Consider the following 19,044-nt stretch of genomic DNA (forward strand, 5'->3'; position numbering starts at 1 on the left):
TCTCCTGTGCTTTCTTCACCCACCTTCTATTCTTTAGGTTGCGGCTTTTTTTGTTGGACCTCGACCTTCAGCTGCCTGTAAAGCTGCTTTGCTGCTCCCAAATTGGGTTGCTGCTTTAAGTTCAGAAATGCCTTGTGCTTGCAACTTATTAGCTCCTGGATCTCCTGGTTGTTCTAGTCAAACAAGTCCTGGTGTTTCCTGGTTGAGTGACTGAGCGTCTCTTCGCAGGCATTGGTTATGGTGGCCTTGAGGACAGACCAGGCGCTGTGGGCACTCTGCGTCTCGGGGCCATCGAGGGTTGCCAGGTTGGCAGTGAGGTGCGGACTGTACAGGGCTTTCTTAACTGGGTCTTTGAGTGCCCCAGCGTTGATTTTTCTGCGGCATTGTTTCTGTTGCCATTGTTGCTGTGGGACTTTATTAATGTTGATGACAGAGTGGATTAGGCGGTGGTCCATCCAGCAGTCGTCGGCTCCTGTCATGGCGCAGGTGATGCGCACATCCTTGCGGTCCCTCACTTGGACGATGTCGTAGTCGAGCAGGTGCCAGTGCTTGGAGCGAGGGTGTTGTAATTGTAATTGTCCCTCTGTCGGAACAAGGTGTTAGTGATGACAAGGTCAGGACGGGGGGGTCCTCCACCGACCTGACCCCACCACACAGCACTGCTCTCCGGTCATCAAAATCCACGGTGAGGCCTTGGACAACGTGAACCATTTTCCATACCTCGGGAGACTACCATCAGCAAGGGCAGACATCGATGACGAGGTCCAACACTGTCTCTAGTGCGCCAGTGCAGTCTTTGGTCGCCTGAGAAAGAGAGTGTCTGAAGACCAGAACCTCAAATCTGGCACCAAGCTTATGGTCTACAGGGCAGTAGTGATACCCACTCTCCTGTATGGCTCAGAGACGTGGACCATATACAGTAGACACTTCAAAGCACTGGAGAAGTACCACCTGCGCTGTCTCCGCAAGATCCTGCAAATCCACTGGGAGGACAGACGCACCAACTTCAGTATTTCGCTCAGGCCAACATACCCAGCATTGAAGCACTGACCACACTCAACCAGCTCCGTTGGGCGGGCCACACCGTCCACATGCCCGACACGAGACTCCCAAGGCAGGCGCTCTATTCGGAATTCCTACACGGCAAGCGAGCCCCAGGTGGACAGAGGGAACATTTCAAGGACACCCTCAAAGCCTCCTTGATCAAGTGCAATATCCCCACCAACACCTGGGAATCCCTGGCCCAAGACCACTCTAAGTGGAGGAAGAGCATCTGGGAGGACGTTGAGCATGTCGAGTCTCGTCGCCGAGAGCATGCAGAAGTCGGGCGCAGACAGAGCATCAGACTCCCCACCCACCCTTTCCTTCAGCCATTGTCTGTCCCACCTCTGACGGGCACTGTGGTCTCCATGTTGGACTGTGCAGTTACCTGGGAACTCACTTTTGAAGCGGGGGCAGATCTTCCTCGATTTCGAGGGACTGCCTATGATGATGAGTCTTCTGAGAGAGGCAAAAAAAGTCCAGATAAAAACAAAGCCAATTAGGGGATAAACTCTTTAAAATTCCTCTCGAACCCCCTTCAGGCAATCAAAGCTAGTGTAGGAGATCATGGAAATAACGGATGGAAAATTAGGAGCTGTCAGCATGCAATTACCCAATTACTACTGCCTGAGTTTACTGCTCCTTGATGGGAGCACTGAGTTAGGGAATCAACACGATAGTGTGTAAAGTACAGTATATAATTAAGAAAATCCTTTAATTTGTCATTTATCTCATAGCTGTTTGTGGAACATTGCTGTATGCAAATAGGCTTCAGTGCTGCCCTACATTACAATACTACATTACAATAATGACTCGCCTTCAAAAGTACTTAATTGACTTTAGAATTTCCTTCCTTCCTTCCTTCCCCCCCTCTTTCCCTCTTTCTCTCTTTTTCTTTTCTTTCCCTTTCCCTTTTCCTTTCCCAGATTTATATCATGAGCCAAAATAACACCAATATAGTTGCAATATATGTGATCCAGGTGCAATTTAGTTAATTGGGTTCAGTATCTTACAGGTATATAAGATTTAAAACCTGGGCAATGAGAAAGCAATGTAAAACCGATATAGTAATAACTGTTTAGTATTACACAAACCTGTGAATTGTTACAGACAGTATAATTTCACATTTAACCTGTTTATGGATACATTTTAAATTTTTGTAATAAATGTTATTTTACAGGTATATAGTGAGGTGTATTAGGAACTGCCATAATGGTTATATCACAGATCTCCTTTTTGCTCGGTTATGATTGGATAGAATCCTTTTTAGAATCTGATTGGTGAGAACATTAAAATTATGGAGAAAGAGCTTTTGTAATGAAAATAGAAGGTAATAATTAGAAAGAAAAAAGATACAAAGACTTAAACAATTATTCAATAAAAAAGAAGGTGGTTGGTAACTGGATTGATGGTTGTGACATAGACATCAGACTTGAAGTACCAGACAGATACAAGAAATTTTATTATAAAGAGTTATGGCTTGTGTAGGATTGGGAGTGGGATATATTTCAATCGGTGGCAAAAAAAAATTGGGTGGTGAATCATCTTGGATCTTTTTAGTATCTCCTAGTATCTGGTTGCTTAGATAGGTCACAAATCAAGCTATTGGGGCTGAATTTGCAGTCAGAGGCTTCCCGTGGGCGAATGCTTCCGACCAGCAAGAAATCTACGAACTTACCTTCTGCCTCGGGACTCACGAATACTTGTGCTCCTGGGTTTCTATTTGTAGGCTCACATATTCCAGGGGTGCATGCGGTTCACAAGCGCCCTTGGGATCATGTGGGCCGACCAAACCAATCAAAGAAGGGAATCCCCATTCATGCTTATGGGGATTCTGTATGTCCGGAATTTCCATAAGTATGAATGGAAATACCCCCCAAAATACCTCTACATATCAAATAAATAAAAGAAAAACATAACATATTTAAGGCATTTAATTAAATATTTAAAACAAAAATTAAATTTTTTGAAAAATAAATTTACATGTTTTAGCGGTCCTTATTGCGCAGAGTTTTTAATGTATAAATGATTAAAAAAAACATAAAATAAAATGTTATCAAACTCTTACGCTGGTAAAAGCAGGAATTTTACCAGGCATAAGAATTTCACAGGCATTCGCTGGGCAGAAGTTGGGTAAATAGCTCTTTGTCCGTGGATGCCTTCTCCCGGGGATGCGCCTGATCTGTCAAGAGAATTCTTGGCAGATTGCAAGTTCCGGCTTTTAGCGCATGCGTAACGCATACCTAAACCCGGAACTTGCGCAGCCCCTACGGGCACGTGCGCACTTCGTACGCGCCTGGAGGGGTCGCAAATACGGCCCATTGTTTTGACTGGAGAGAGATATGTGACTTGGGATGCAGTCTGGACTGGGGGAGCAACAATGACCTAAAAGGAAAACAAAAATAGGGGTCCAAAATTGATGACCCTACAGCCGGGTACCGTCGGGTTTTTCGGCGGTATTTCCTTGTTTTGATTGGTCTTCCATTCTTTGGGAGTTTCACCAGGGCCTTACGCCGGCAGTTTCGAAATACCGCTGGGGAGTGCACCGCCGGTGTGCAATGCTGGGAAAACTGCTCCCGCCCGAGTTTGGTTGGAGCGGTGCTCCGTACATCTTGAAAAAAACAACGTCCAATCGGACCAACCTTTTGATGGATGGTTAGTATGAAACCCTGTAAAAAAAGGTAAGTGAACAATTTTTTTCTAATTCTTTTGCAGCGTTTCAGTGGAAAAGGGTCCTCTGAATGTTTTTTGATGTTTTATTTTTTGAAAAAATATTTTTTGTGTTTCGTCCCTCCCTAGGCTGACTCTAGCCTCGGACTTAATTTGACCAGGATCACCGAGAATCCACGTGTAACGCCCATTTTTCCCGCCGGGCGTTTTTTTTCCTATTTTTTTACCACACCTCTGACCAAAGAACCGTCAGGATCTTAGTGGTCTTTTCGGCAGTAAATGAGCAGAACTTGCCTTTGATCAATTTCGGACCCAATAATTGCTCTTCATTTAAATCTGCACAAAAGTGCTCCCTTACCTCACCTCGCACTTCTTGGTACAGTTTTTGAGAAGGATTTTATTTATTTATTTACTAAAACTTGAGTATAATTTCAGCAGTCTTTATAAAAATGGACTCGCATGCTGTAGTGAAATGAAAGCACAATTGTCTTTCAATCAGCTAACAGGGGATAATGAGCTCCATCATTTGCAAGTTGAAAGTTTGAACCCTGCGGGCTGTAAAATGTTAATGTGAATTATTCAAAGTCATGCCAATGAAGTGCCCTTGAATAACTTGTGTATTTATAACTGAATGTTTCATTTTGAAGTCCATGAAGAGTCCTAATGTAGTTGTGATAGGATAGTTCTAAGCAACCTCATATGGCCTATCTGAAAGTGTATATACTGTTTCTGTGACACTTCATATAGGTAAACTCGCAAGATTTGTGCTTACTTCACAAATGAGAGAGTTGATCAGATCCCTGATGATGATGATGATGTATGCTGGATACACCACATTCAGAGCCCAGCACCTCAAAGCAGTGACCAAACAAGTCAACAAGGGTCATGGATAGGAGTCTTGGGACTTTATTTTACGTGGCCAGCCTTATGCCAGGACAAATGTGGTTTTGAACCATTGAAGCCAACTTTATGAAAGGAGATGGAGGGCCGTAGAATTAGAAATTGGTTTGTGTTGTGCCCGATTTCTGATGAACACGGGAAAGTGATGCAAATTAATAAATGTTATGTAAATAAATAAATAAATGAAACTTACTAACATAACATTTTCATAAACACCCATTTGCATACCCTCGATGAACTACAAAGCTTTTCTCTTCCATTCCCTGCCGCTTCTATATGGTGCGACCCCTGTGGCTTCAGCAGAGATGAGGCGGGCTGTTCTGATTCCTGTTCTGACTTCTGAGTTGCTCACAGCTGACGACCTCTGGATGTTGGAGCACCTGAGGGCCTCATCAAAAACTGCTTCAGCATAACCTGTTCAGAGGCAGCCTCTGACATTGAGACAGGAGGCAGCATGTCAGGAACTGGCTGGGGGGAGGGTGGGGGTGGAAGCAACGATTGAGACGTGGGAGCACTTTGAGTAGAGTTCCCACTTCCGTATCTTCTTCGCCATCATCCTTCTCCTGGGCCAGTGGTACATCACTCCTGCCTCTCTGCGGGGAAGCAACTTGGTACAGATCCATGATGCCTTGTAAGGCCACAGATAAGATATCTATCATCCAACAGAAATGTTGGCATTCACAGTTTGCACATCATCATAGGTGGTCCCTCGTATCGAGGATGACTTTCTTCCACCCCAGGATGAATTGGTCAGGGCCTGCAAGGACTGATTAGAGTACCGTGATTGAAGTTCCACAGAGGAGGCCAGCTCACCTATGGAAGGCATCCTCGCAATGGCCTGCACCATTAATCCACAAATGCTGGGCTCCTCCATCCTCTGTGCTATTATGGAAAGTGTGCCTGGCACATCTGCCAGTATCTCGCAAATTTGCTACCGATCCTCTATCATTCTCCTTTTCATCGATGGCCCCCGGAGTTCAACATTTCTGCCCAGGGCTTGGAGAAGAGTGTGTCCCCTGACACAGACTCTCCACAGCTATCCCTACCACCACTCTCTGCTCGTGCTCCCTTGTGAACTGTGATTCACCAGGTGTGAACCCACTTAACTGTCTAACAGGACCCACCAAAGTGCTCATATCTGCACTGGTGCCTGGTGCTGTGATGGTGCACCCTCAGAAGGAATCAGTTCCCCGGAGGAACTCCCGTCATCTTTGAGCAGGGGCTGCTGTTTTTCGCGTGATGGCCTTGGACGAGAGAAAAGATGGGACCCATCTTTTATTTCTTTACTTGTTCCATTATTATCCCCTTTCACCTTGTACCATAATCGCTTTCATCATTTAATCACTCCCACCTTCCACTCTCTCTTCCCTTTTGTTCTTTCCTCCGCTTCCCCTTTCCCTGCCTCTGTACTTGCTTAAAACCTGTTACATCTCTAACTTTTTTCCAGTACTGATGAAAGGTCAGTGATCTGAAGCATTAACTTTCTTTCCCTCTCCACAGATTCTGCCTGACCGTCTAGAGTATTTCTGGTATTTTCTGTTTTTATTTCAGATTTCCAGCATCTGCAGTATTTCGCTTTTGTGATATGATTTAGTCATGGGAATGTAAAAATGTTGCAAATATGCATGATCAAGGTGATCATATTTCACTCGGTGCCGAATTCAAGTCAAGATGACTTAGTCTTGTAGGAGATGTGGGTTGGTGAGAATTATTCTGCCACACTGCAGCAATCTCTCTGTCTCTGACGGTCAGGAATGCTGATATGCCGCTTATGCCCAAAGCCTCCTGTTCAGCATTTGTGAGCGCCATCATTTATGGGGGTTTACCACCAGTGTTCGATTTCTCCCTCACCCTCTCCCTTGTTTTTGCTCTCTTTTCTCCAGCAAGGGGGCATGACAGACTTATGTGTGCCTGTAAGATATGTGCGCGTTTGACAGATGCATTGCATTCGATGAGGGTGACTATTGGGCAGAAATCGGGGGAGCTGACTGAGGTGGTATCACATTACATAAGGATTGGAATGGGTAGCAGTGGTGGATATAGGAAAGAGGTGAGGAAGTATATAGAAGGGGAACGATGGCTGCTGCGCGAGGAGTGATGCGAATGGAATAGGCTTGACAAGACAGAGTGGCAGGGTGCAGTGTTGCGCTACAGGATGTAGGGGTATCTGCAACTTTGCTCACCTTTCAAGAACTGGTAAAATGATTAAAATGCTTCTTGCACTAAATCCAAGTTCTCTTGATCACACTCCTGCTGCTCACCTCTTGGGCCACCTCCAACCACTCTTTCGTCGTTGTGGCAGCATGATTTTTTCCAATTGCCCTCACTGCATCCAGCATCATTGAATCTGGGTCTTTATCCTCCTTGATTCCATCTCTCAACTTATACTTTATAGAACACATTCCACTGAACTCCAGACCTCTTCCACCACTGCATTAGTGAAGTGTCACTTTAAATGGTTGAGATAAAATCGCATTTTCTGGTCGCCATATTTTAAAAAGGATATAGAGGCTCTGAAGAGAGTGTAGAGAAGATTTACAAAGATGATACCAGAAATTTGAGGGTATACCTAGCAGGAAACGATGAACAGGCTATTCGCTTGAAAAAAGGCTGAGGGGTGACATAATAGAGGTTTTTTAACATTATGAAAGGTTTTGATAGAGTAGATACAAAGAGAGTGTTTCCACTTGTGGGGAAGAGCAAAACTAGAGGCCATCAATATAAGATAATCACCAAGAAATCAAATAGGGAATTCAGAAGAAACTTCTTTACCCAGAGAGTGTTGAGAATGTGGGACTCGCTACCACAGGGAGTAATTGAGGCAAATAATATAGATGCATTTAAGGGGAGGCTAGACAAGCATTTGAGGGAGAAGAGAATAGAGGGTTAGGCTGACAGAGTGAGATGAGGAAAGACGGGAGGAGGCTTGAGTGGAGCATAAACACCAGCATGGACTGGTTGAGCCGAATGGCCTGTTTCTGTGCTGTATATCTTATGTAATCCCATGCGGGTCTGCATCACGCCAGCTCACATGCAGTGGAGACACGAAACCCAGAAGTAAACTGATAATGAACCATCCCGGTTGAAATTGGACATTCTCATGTGTCCCATGATGCATTTGTCACCTGTTACCTGCTCAGATCCAGTCTCAATGTTATTATCGGGCCCACTGGAAGAAATTATTTTACACAGAGGGTTGTTCGACATGGTATGCCATACCAGAAACAGTGGTGGAAGCAGAATCCATAACAGCTTTGAATGGGTAAGTAGATATTTGAAAAGAGATCTTTAAAATAGTATAGGAGAAGGACAGTGAAGTTGGACTAATCGATAGAGAGCTGGTACTGGGCTGAATGGCTTCCTTCTGCAATTTAAAATTCTATGGGCTGGATTTTCGGTTGAATTATGCCTCTGTTAGCGCCCCGAAGGGGCGGTAATGCGTCTGGAAATGCTTACCACCCGGGTGGCCAGCTTCTAGTGCCCCGCTGGGAAATTTGGTGCCGGTTTTGCGGCGGTGCAAAATGCTAGCGTCTTGCTCTGTAGTTTCATTTTGATCATGATATCATTCGTCGTGCAATGTCCCGCTAGCGCCCCGATCGCAAAATTACGCCCGAAAAACCAGGCGGTCCCAAGGTCGATTGGCACTATTTGCAGCATACTGGAAGGGAGGGAGGAGGATCATAAATCGGAGGGCACATTGAGCAGCACGCTTTCACTCAGGACACTACCCAAACTTCTGACTTTATATCCAAGCACTGATCTGCCATTACAGGTTCCTTACATCTTGAGTGAAATAATTTAATGGGTGCATTACTAGTTCACCAGCATCACTTACTCCATGCTGTGGTTAGGCGGCGTGAAGATAGAAGGGCCGTTGGTCATGCAGGACCACGAATGAAGCGAGGCCACGGACATCTGGACAGAAGCCTTCACCCCCCATGAGTTTACAGGAAGCAACCTTCATGTCTCCACCTCTCTGAGGAGCAGTGTGTGAGAAAGATGCGCTTTGGACAGGAAGTGCTGAGAGAGATATGCCATCTCCGACAGGCAGACCTTCAGCCTCACTTCAGGAGGAGGCGAACGAGGAACAGGAGCCTGGCGAGGCCCCGAATGGCCCGTCACATCAGGAGGAGCAGTGCTGCCGGTGCAAGAGCTACACATCAGTGGCTCATAATGCATTGGGTCTCTTGAATGGAGGAAGATGAGGGATGTAACTAATACTAATGGCGCTATGTGCCCCCATAATGCCACATCGACCTTACAGTCCACAATCATACTCAATTCGCCAATGCACAACGGTGAAAGTAACAGTTGATTCACGACACCAATGTGGTGGCTGCAAATCCACAACCAAAGCCCTCCCCAGCAAGTAACAAAACAACACAACGTCCCGTAGAAACCCATCAACCACAATGAACTGAAATAATGTATGGACAAAGTGAAGTTCTGTGAGTCATCCAACAGCAGCATCCATGTGGCATCTTAGGCACACACACTCCAACCAATAGGTTGCGTCAAACAATGCAACAACATATTTACATCCATTATTTACATGATGAGTACATCTGTCCATGGTGGGCAAAGACCTCAGTCAGACTGACATTTCCCACCCCTCACCTGTAACCCCCTCCCACGCCTAGAGCTCCTCCTCAATGTGGCCTCAGTGCCTACAGCAAGGCTGCTTGAGGGCTGCTGTGTGTGTGGGGCAGACAGTATAGTAGGACCCCTGGACCAGCTATGGGCCTGGAAGGCCCAACTGCGGACTCCACCACCTCAGCATCGGCGTCAGCAGTCTGGGATGGCTCGGGTGTAGACTGCGGCAGGTGCAAAGGCAGAGTGGCAGTGGTGGGAGCTGGAATGCAGTCATCTTGAGGAAGGACAGCCCCTTCCATTTCCAGGGGCCCACTGCCACTCACATGGGGTGGTGCGTCAGCATCCGGAGCACGATGTGTGAGCACATATTGCTGGCCTGCATCGGCACCATCACTTCTCCGTCAGACTGTAGGAAAACAGAGAGGATGGCAGCAGTCAGTGATTGCATGGCATCACACTGAGTCTGACTCAGAACACACTGAGCCTGAAACACAGCTTTAATTTACCGTTAACTCCTATTAAAATAGTGAAAAGAGAAATTTGATATAGCTGCTCTAAGTGTCCATACAATAGCATCATCCATAATAATTCCCAGTGGCTAAATTCCTGATAAAAATAAACTAGTCTCCTGGAAAAGTTTCTCCAGGCTTGTGGATTATGTCTTGACAATGTTACTTGTTGGATTATGTTCCATATCATATCGCACTAACAGTATTTTTAAGGCATTTACTATTTTTAATTCCCTTCCCTTCCTTTTAAGGACCCTTCAAGGCCACAAATCATCCCTGATCAAGTAAACCTTCTCACCTCTGTCGCAAAGTGTGAATTGGTTGTTTCACTTAAAGATCAAACTGTGGCCTTGAACAAATCAAGGTGGTTTGTTTCATTGATTTAATTATCTGTGACATCCTGTGACCAAAAGAACTGGTATTCTTTTGTGACTTGGACAATGTGGACCACTTTCCATACCTTGGGAGCCTACTGTCAACAAGGGCAGACAACGATGACAGAGTCCAACACCGCCTTCAGTTGCCCGAGGAAGAGAGTGTTTGAAGACCAGGATCTTAAATCTGGCACCAAGCTCATGGTCTACAGAGCAGTAGTGATAGCCGCCCTTCTATATGCTGCAGAGACATGGATTATGTACAGAAGTACCACCAGTGCTACATCCGCAACATCCTGCAAATCCATTGGCAGGATAGGCGTACCAACGTCAGTGTTCTTGCTCAGGCCAACATCCCCAGCATCGAAGCACTGACCACGCTCAATCAGCTCCGATGGACGGGCCACATCATCTGCATGCCCGATTCTAGACTTCCAAAATAAGCGCTCTACGCAGATCTCCGACATGGCAAGCGAGACCCAGGTGGACAAAGGAAATGCTTCAAGGACACCCGCAAAGCCTCCTTGAAAAAGTGTAACATCCCCACCGACACCTGGGAATCCCTGGCCCAAGACCGCTCAAAGTGGAGGTGAAGCATCTGGGAAGGTTCCGAACACCTCGAGTCTCTTTGCCGGGAGCAAGCAGAAGCCAAGCGCAAACAGCGGAAGGAGCGCACGACAACCCAAGCACCCCACCCACCCATCCCTTCAACCTGCCTCACCTGTGAGAGAGACTGTAGATCCCGCATTGGTCTCATTAGTCACCTGTGAACTCATATATTAGTGGAAGCAAGTCATCCTTGACTCCGAGGGACTGCCAAAGAAGAGAAGATCCTGTTTACACTTATCTAATTAAACCTGTTTGTCTGGGAACATGAGAATTGTTTTTTTCAGCTCTGCAAACAGGTTTGTATAATTCTCTGTTGTGCTCTGTGAATTCTGTCTAGGTCCACGCTTGCTTAATGTATTAGTCATATGTAGCAAAGGTTCTCTGAAAGCTATAACTGAAAAAGTTAAGTGAAGCTTGTGGACTTTGAGGCCTAAGAGGTTAAACCCTTGTGCCTGTCTTCAGTGTGCCTTTGCTTGGCCTAGTGCTCCTACAAAGTGCTACTTCAGTGGCTGCAGCATGGCTGGTGGAAGGTTGCTGACTTTCAGCGGGATGACTGCAGATGGCCTTGCAGGTTGACCTTGAGTAGTCCTAGAAGGCCCGGCTGTGGACTGCACCACGTCAGCATGGGTGGCAGCAGTCTAGGCTGGCTGACTGACCGACAGCAGCAAGGGCACTGGCGGAGTGGCAGTGGTGGGAGTACGAATGCTGTAATCCTGATAGATGGCAGCAGGTTCGTGCTCCATGGAGCCACTTCCACTCCTTTGAGGCGGTGTCTCAGCATTTCTAGTAATCTGTTGGAGGAGAGATTGCTGGACTGCTGTGAGACCCTGCAAGCCCCTTTCCATGCTGCTAAACACAGCCACGATGGCAGCAGTCTGAGCTTGCATATCAGAAGTATGAGCTTCCACAGTAGCACTGAGACATTAGGTGGCTTCTGCTTGTACTACAAGGGACGCTGAGACATCGACTGTCAGAAGCTACATCATGGTTTGGTCCACAAGTGCGCTACTGGATCTGCCCACCCCTTCCATGCTGGAAATCATGGGCTCCAAGCTCTGCGCAAAGCCCTGTGCAAGTTGGTGTTGGATTTCTCCATGCTCTTTGACATTGCACTCAGGCTTTCTGGGAAGCCTGCCAATGCATCAAGCATTTCATTGTGCATACCCATCAGCATTCTTCTGTAGATCACTCCATCGAAGTCCTTATCTGAGTCTTCTACAGCAGAACCCATGCGCGACCTCACCCTCCGAGGAGCTGGCACCTGTGTTACCCTTTCTCCCTGCCTTGGCTGCAGCTCACTTATGCCTGGTGTCTCACCATGTGCAGGTCCCGCCTCTAACCTATCCTCAGTGAGTGTGGTACAATGCGTTTGGGTGATGTGCCTATCATGTTTGAATAGCTGACAGTGTGTGCAAGCTGTGAGTTGTGGGTGTGAGGCTCGGAGCAGTGGTAAGTGAATGAAGGTGAGGGGTGAAGCTATGAATGTGAGGTATGAGTCATGTTTGGTAGAGAATGTTGGTAGGTGAGTAATGGGGGTATGATGCATTGAGCAGTGTGTGAGGCTAGTGGTGCAGATGGTGGGATATGTCATTTGAAGATGAATTTACTGACATTAACCGCTCGTGTGAAGTCATTAAATTTCTTCCTGCATAGCGTCCAGGTCCTCTGTACTGCTGGAATTTACCACAGCGGCTATCTGCTCCTATTGAATATTAGCCATTTGCCTGGAGGGCCTCCTGGCCCTCTGTAGAAATAGGACCTCTCTCCTTGAGATGATCTCTAGCACCAAGGCCTTCAGTGCTACATTGGACACAATCTCTCTCCCCTGTTGGGACATAATTATTTTTTTCCTCTTCTCACTCTCTTCCCCAGCCAGTTGAATGAGCTGCTGCAGGCAGAATGCATCTCCCTTTAAGAGGTGCAGATTGCCTTTAAGAAGTGCAGGCTAGCTTTAATTGGTACTAGCCTTGCATTAACCTGGGTCCCGAGCTGAACGTTCAGCCACTCAGTGCTGGGCTGAATGCCGCAGTTATACTAATCAGCAGGCAACTCTAATTCGGGGGCAAATGAATTTCTAGGCCTCAATCTACAAAAATGGCCAGGGAAATGTAAAACAAATAATTGCAAGCATAATTTTAAATTAATGGAGCTTACAAAATAATTTTAACTGAAGAAATAAAAGGTGGTTTCCAATCAGTCTGGAGGCAGACCAACTCACAATAATGTTAGGATAGCTTGTTATTGATGTTATTGATCACAACAACAACAACAACAACTTGTAGTTTGTGGAGGGTAGAATGTGGGAGGTTGGCCAGAGTACATTGGAATAGTCAAGTCTAGAGGCAACACAGTTTCTTAAACAATAAGGGAATAAGGGGTTATGCAGTGAAGTGGACCTGAGTCCATGATCGGATCAGCCATGATCGTATTAAATGGGAGAGCAGGCTCGAGGGGCCGTATGGCCTTCTCCTGCTCCTATTTCTTATGTTCTTATGTTAAAAGGCATGGATGCAAGTTTCAGCAGCAGATCAGCTGAGATGGGGGCAGAGTCGGATGATGTTCTGGAGGTGAAATAGGCTCTCTTAATGATGGTCTTAATATCTAGTTGGAAGCTCATTTCGGGGTTAAACATGGGTGGTGCTACGGAATACCAAAGTGCAGAAAACGCTAGTGGGAGTTGTGTACAGACCACCAAACAATAGTAGTGAGGTTGGGGATAGCATTAAACAAGAAATTAGTGATGCGTGCAATAAAGGTACAGCAGTTATCATGGGCAACTTTAATCTACATATTGATTGGGCTAACCAAAATGGTAGCAATGCGGTGGAGGAGGATTTCCTGGAGTGTATTAGGGATGGTTTTCTAGACCAATGTGTCAAGGAACCAATTAGAGGGCTGGCCATCCTAGACTGCGTGATGTGTAATGAGAAAGGACTAATTAGCAATCTTGTTGTGCGAGGAACTGAAGGAAATCCTTATTAGGCGGGAAATTATGTTTGAGAAATTGATGGGATTGAAGGCCGATAATCCCCGGGGCCTGATAGTCTGAATCCCAGAGTACTTAAGGAAGTGGCCCTAGAAATAGTGGATGCATTGGTGATCTTTTTTAACAGTCTCTCGACTCTGGATCAGTTCTTATGGACTGGAGGGTAGCTAATGTAACAATACTTTTTAAGAAAGGAAGGTGAGAGAAAAGGAGTAATTATAGATCGGTTAGACTAACATCAATAGTGGGGAAAATGCTGGAATTAATTATTAAAGATGAAACAGCAGCGCATTTGGAAAGCAGTGACAGGATTGGTCCAAGTCAGCATGGATTTATGCTTGACAAATCTTCTAGAATTTTTGAGGATGTAACTGGTAGTGCGAACAAGGGAGAACCAGTGGATGGTGGTGTATTTGGACTTTCAGAAGGCTTTTGACAAGGTCCTACACAATAGATTGGTGTGCAAAATTAAACTACATGGTATTGGGGGTAATGTACTGGCGTGGATAGAGAACTGGTTGGCAGACAGGAAGCAGAGAGTCGGGATAAACGGGTCCTTTTCAGAATGGTAGGCAGTGACTAGTGGGGTGCCACAGGGCTCAGTGCTGGGACCCCAGCTCTTTACAATATACATTAATAATTTAGATGAAGGAATTGAGAGTAATATCTCCAAGTTTGCAGATGACACTAAGCTGAGTGGCAGTGTGAGCTATGAGGAGGATACTAAGAGGCTGCAGGGTCACTTGGACCAGTTAGGTGAGTGGGCAAATGCATGGCAGATGCAGTATAATGTGGATAAATGTGAGGTTATCCACTCTGGGGGCAAAAATACAAAGGCAGAATATTATCTGAATGGCGGCAGATTAGGAAAAGGGGAGGTGCAATGAGACCTGGGTGTCATGGTACATCAGTCATTGAAAGTTGGCATGCAGATACAGCAGGTGGTGAAGAAGGCAAGTGGTATGTTGGCCTTCATAGCTAGGGGATTTGTGTATAACAGCAGGGAGGTCTTACTGCATTTGTACAGGGCCTTAGTGAGGCCTCACCTGGAATATTGTGTTCAGTTCTGGTCTCCTAATCTGAAGAAGGACATTTTTGCTATTGAGGGAGTGCAGCGAAGGTTCACCAGACTGATTCCCAGGATGGCAGGACTGACATATGAGGAGAGACTGGATCGACTGGGCCTGTATTCACTGGAGTTTAGAAGGATGAGAGGGGATCTCATAGAAACATATAAAATTCTGACGGGACTGGGCAGGTTAGATGCAGGAAGAATGTTCCCGATGTTGGGGAAGTCCAGAACCAGGAGACACAGTCTTAGGATAAGGGGTAAGCCATTTAGGACTGAGATGCGGAGAAACTTCTTCACTCAGAGAGTTGTTAACCTGTGGAATTCCCTGCCGCAGAGAGTTGTTGATGCCAGTTTATTGGATATATTCAAGAGGGAGTTAGATATGGCCCTTACGGCTAAAGGGATCAAGGGGTATGGAGAGAAAGCAGGAAAGGGGTACTGAGGTGACTGATCAGCCATGATCTTATTGAATGGTGGTGCAGGCTCGAAGGGCCGGATGGCCTACTCCTGCACCTATTTTCTATGTTTCTATGTTTGTATGACACCAAATTTGCGAACAATCTGATTCAGGGAGAGGGATGGAGTTGATGACTAGAGAACATAGTTTATGGTGGGGACCAAAGACAGTGGCTTTGGTCTTCCGAATATTTAGTTGGAGGAAATTTCTGCTGATTCAGTATTGGATGGCAGACAAGTAACTGACAATTTAGAAATGGTGGATGGGTTGAGAGGGGTGGTGGTGAAGTAGAGTTGGGTGTCATCAGTATACATGTGGAAACTGACGCTATGTTTTCAGGTGATGTCGCCAAGGGGCAGCATACAGATGAGCAAAAAGGAGGGTGTCAAGGACAAATTCTTTGGCAACACTAGAGGTAATGGCACAGGAGCAGGAAGATAAGCATTGCAGGTGATTCTCTGGATACAATTAGAAGGTTAAGAATGGAACAAGGTGAGTGCAGTCCCACCCAGCTAGACGATAGTGGAGAGGATTTGGAGAATGATTCTGTGGTCAAACATGTCAAAGGCTGCATACAGGTCAATAAGGACAAGGAGGGATAGTTTATCTCTGTCATAGTCAAATAGGATGTCATTTGTGACTTTGATAAGAGTTGTTTTAATACTGTGGCAGGGGCGGAAACTCGATTGGAGGGATTCAAACAAGGAGTTCCTGAAAGGAGGGGCACGGATTTGGGAGGCGACAACACATTCTAGAACTTTGGGGGAGAAATGGAGATGGGGTGGTAATGTGCAAGGACGGACGGGGTCAAGAGTTGTTTTTTTGAGGGGAGGGGTGATGACGGCAGATTTGAAGGAAAATTATCGCTTTACTTTTTCATAAAATGAAATGGACACATGAGAATTATAAACATATAAGCTCCTTCAGTACTTCACAGAGGAAGTAGTTTATAACCAAGTTTTCACTTGAAGAGTTATCTTCTCCTTAAAGATTAAAGGGGAAATTTAGTAATCCTATGCTTCCAACTGTGAGTCACATTTAAAGGGAACATAGGTTGGAGAATCAATGTTACAGTGTTGTAGACCTTTACACAACCAACATTATTTTTGAGCATGGGTCCCCACTGACTGAACAGGATCACTAAGTTTACCTTTAAGAGTCATTTCCAAAGCGGTTGCTTTCAACAAAATATCTACAGAACTGAAAGTGTTTGTGTTTAGCATTTCTCCCTTGTAATTAGGATTTACTCTAGAATTACTTCACTGACAAATTCACACATTACTAGCTTCTATTATTACAGTTTCATGTTGAGACGTTTCATTTGAATGTTAATCTGCCTGTCAGACCTACTGTGCATTTCCAACATGTTTGGTTTTTATTGTAGATTTACAGTTTTCCTCTTTATCAATGGTTACTATTATTAATAAGCTATCTAAATGTATTCACTTTCAATGCACCAAGTGCAAACCTTTGCATATCCTGTTGGATGCCAAGCCTGTGTTCGAATATCAGATTGTAAGCTGCACCTATGTCAGTTTGGGTAGGGCATAAATATCAGCATTTCTCACCATCTGGACCATTGCCCAAGGAAACACTGGTTCTGTTGTTGATGCCAGCAGAGTGGTGGCAGCATAGAGCCTCTGTGTCTGTGTGTAAAAACGATGGCAAAGAACAGAAAATTCAAAGGCTAAAGGGGCAAGGGGCTGATAATGAGGGATTGCTTACATTCCCGGCCTCTGCAGTTGTTCACATTGGGGTTTCTGAAGACATCAAGACTGGTTTGTCGAGTATAGTGTTGAGTTGCGCAAAGTGATGGAGCATGACATAACTACACCACTACAGCTTCTAGCAGCAAATCTGAGGCAGCTTTGACAATGCCCTGTCTGGGCCTGGAGGCTGTTGTGGGTTGCTTAAGTGTATTTTAGAGGGTAGGATATGAGACTAACAAAAAAGAAAAACTTGTCAAAGCTGACTGTAAAGATTGTAGTATAAATAAAGACTCTGGTCCTTTTGTAAAGTGAATTTTCTTTTACAATTTTCAAAATATACCAAGGGCTTCAATCCCAACTTACAGAAAGTGAATATTCTTACATTCTCTCAACAAAGAGTTAATACAATTCCAGACTAAAATAACCCAACCACCTTATTTTGTTGCAGCTATGTCAGGGAGATGCAATTTGCATTAAGTGACCTTGTTTTTCTCTATGAAAAGTGACGTAGCTCAGTTTAGCTGGTGAAAGCCGGTTTCTGGAAGCTCCATGTGTGTAGTATTGCAAATGCTTACCTTTTTACTGTTGCTTTCTTGAATCGATGAAGGTGGAGGGGATTTGTTACATAAATCTGTAAACCTCCCCATCTTAAACCTGATTAGGCACAGTGAGAGGCATAGTTACTATTCTGAAAGTGACTCAAAGCAGCAAGTGAAACGGATGAGACAAAGGCTCTGGGTCACTGTACATTTTCAGAAGTGCAGGTGTATGTTCCCTATCACTGAATTTGTCTCTTCACGGAAGTATCTTTAAAATATATATTTATATATTTTACAAGAAGGAAATATACAATGCCCAACGCTTGGAAACTATTCCCATTCAAGAGCCTATTGTACCTGCCATGCCTTTCATTTTTTACAGTGTTTCATAAGGTAATTATACACCTAAACAAGACTATTTATTTCTATTCTAGCTACAGAATGAACCTTCTTAGAGAACACAGCAAGTAGATTCCTTGATGAATGGGCAGTAGACTCACCTGATACTTCAGGTATGTACTGCTCTGCCTAATCCATCAACTTCTATTTGAACATACTGGGGTGGCGATAGTGATACTATTCAATTCCTTTAAAGGGATGTTAACTTTACAAGTACAAAAAATGATAGGGCTTCTTTTTCAGATTACATTTGAAACTTACATTTCAGTTTTGAAATCACTAGTCTGTGTGGTCCTGTAAATATCCACTTACAGTAAGGCAAATCACTTTGCCAATTTTTTTGTTGCATTTTTATCTAGCTTTGGCGTAACAATTTCACTTTCAGCTCAGCAAAGATAAATAAAAAACCCTGCCCCGAGGTATTTCTGATTTCTGGCATTCTTTTAAATCCAGTGAGAAACATGAAAACACCTTCAAGATCTGTGTCATATTTCTTGACAGGAGCTTAATGAGGTTTAAAAGCTGCATAAACCGATATGGGTAAATCCTGTAAAATACATAACTAGTTCCCCATGAAACTGTATGCTTCAATAAGAATTTTTCAAAACTGTACAAAAACAGCCAGTTTGTAAAGCTTTGACCCACTGACTATTTAAATATGAATTCAGAGAATTTAATGTGAAAAATTGAAGCCCATGGAATAAAAAGGGACAGTGGCAGCATGGATAACAAATTGGCTAAAGAACAGAAAAGAGAGAGAGTAGTGGTGAACGGTTGTTTTTCAGACTGGAGGAAGGTACACAGTGGTATTCCCCAGGGATTGGTACTAGGACCACTGCTTTTCTTGATATATATGTTAATGACTTAGACTTGGGTGGACATGGAAAATTTCAAAATTTGCAGATGACGCAGTAAACAGTCAAGAGGACAAAGACAGACTGGTGGAATGTGCTGACACATGGCAGCTGAAATTTAACACAGAAAAGTGCGAAGTGATACATTTTGGTCGGAAGGACGATGAGAGGCCTTGGCCCGAAATTTGCGGTTAGAGGCTTCCTGCGGGCGGATGCCTCCAACCAAATTTTTTTTTCTGAAAGTACATGGCGGTCCCAGAGGAACGTATACTTACGGCCTGAGGCCTAGATGCGCAGCCCATTGCAGGAGCTCACACATCCCAGGAACGTAA

General features: G+C 44.8%; 1 protein-coding gene across 2 annotated transcripts in view; it reads left to right on the forward strand.

Annotated features, from left to right (window-relative positions):
- shroom1 (shroom family member 1) overlaps positions 1–19,044 on the forward strand; it is a 195,482-nt gene that overhangs the window by 38,859 nt on the left and 137,579 nt on the right. For both annotated transcript variants that reach the window (XM_070877199.1, XM_070877200.1), the window contains one exon: positions 17,894–17,971. The gene's annotated coding sequence lies outside the window, so the exon portion shown is untranslated. The remainder of the gene's footprint in view (positions 1–17,893; positions 17,972–19,044) is intronic.

This window comes from Pristiophorus japonicus, chromosome 4 (assembly GCF_044704955.1).
Source record: "Pristiophorus japonicus isolate sPriJap1 chromosome 4, sPriJap1.hap1, whole genome shotgun sequence".
In the NCBI taxonomy this organism is placed as follows: Eukaryota; Metazoa; Chordata; class Chondrichthyes; family Pristiophoridae; genus Pristiophorus; species Pristiophorus japonicus.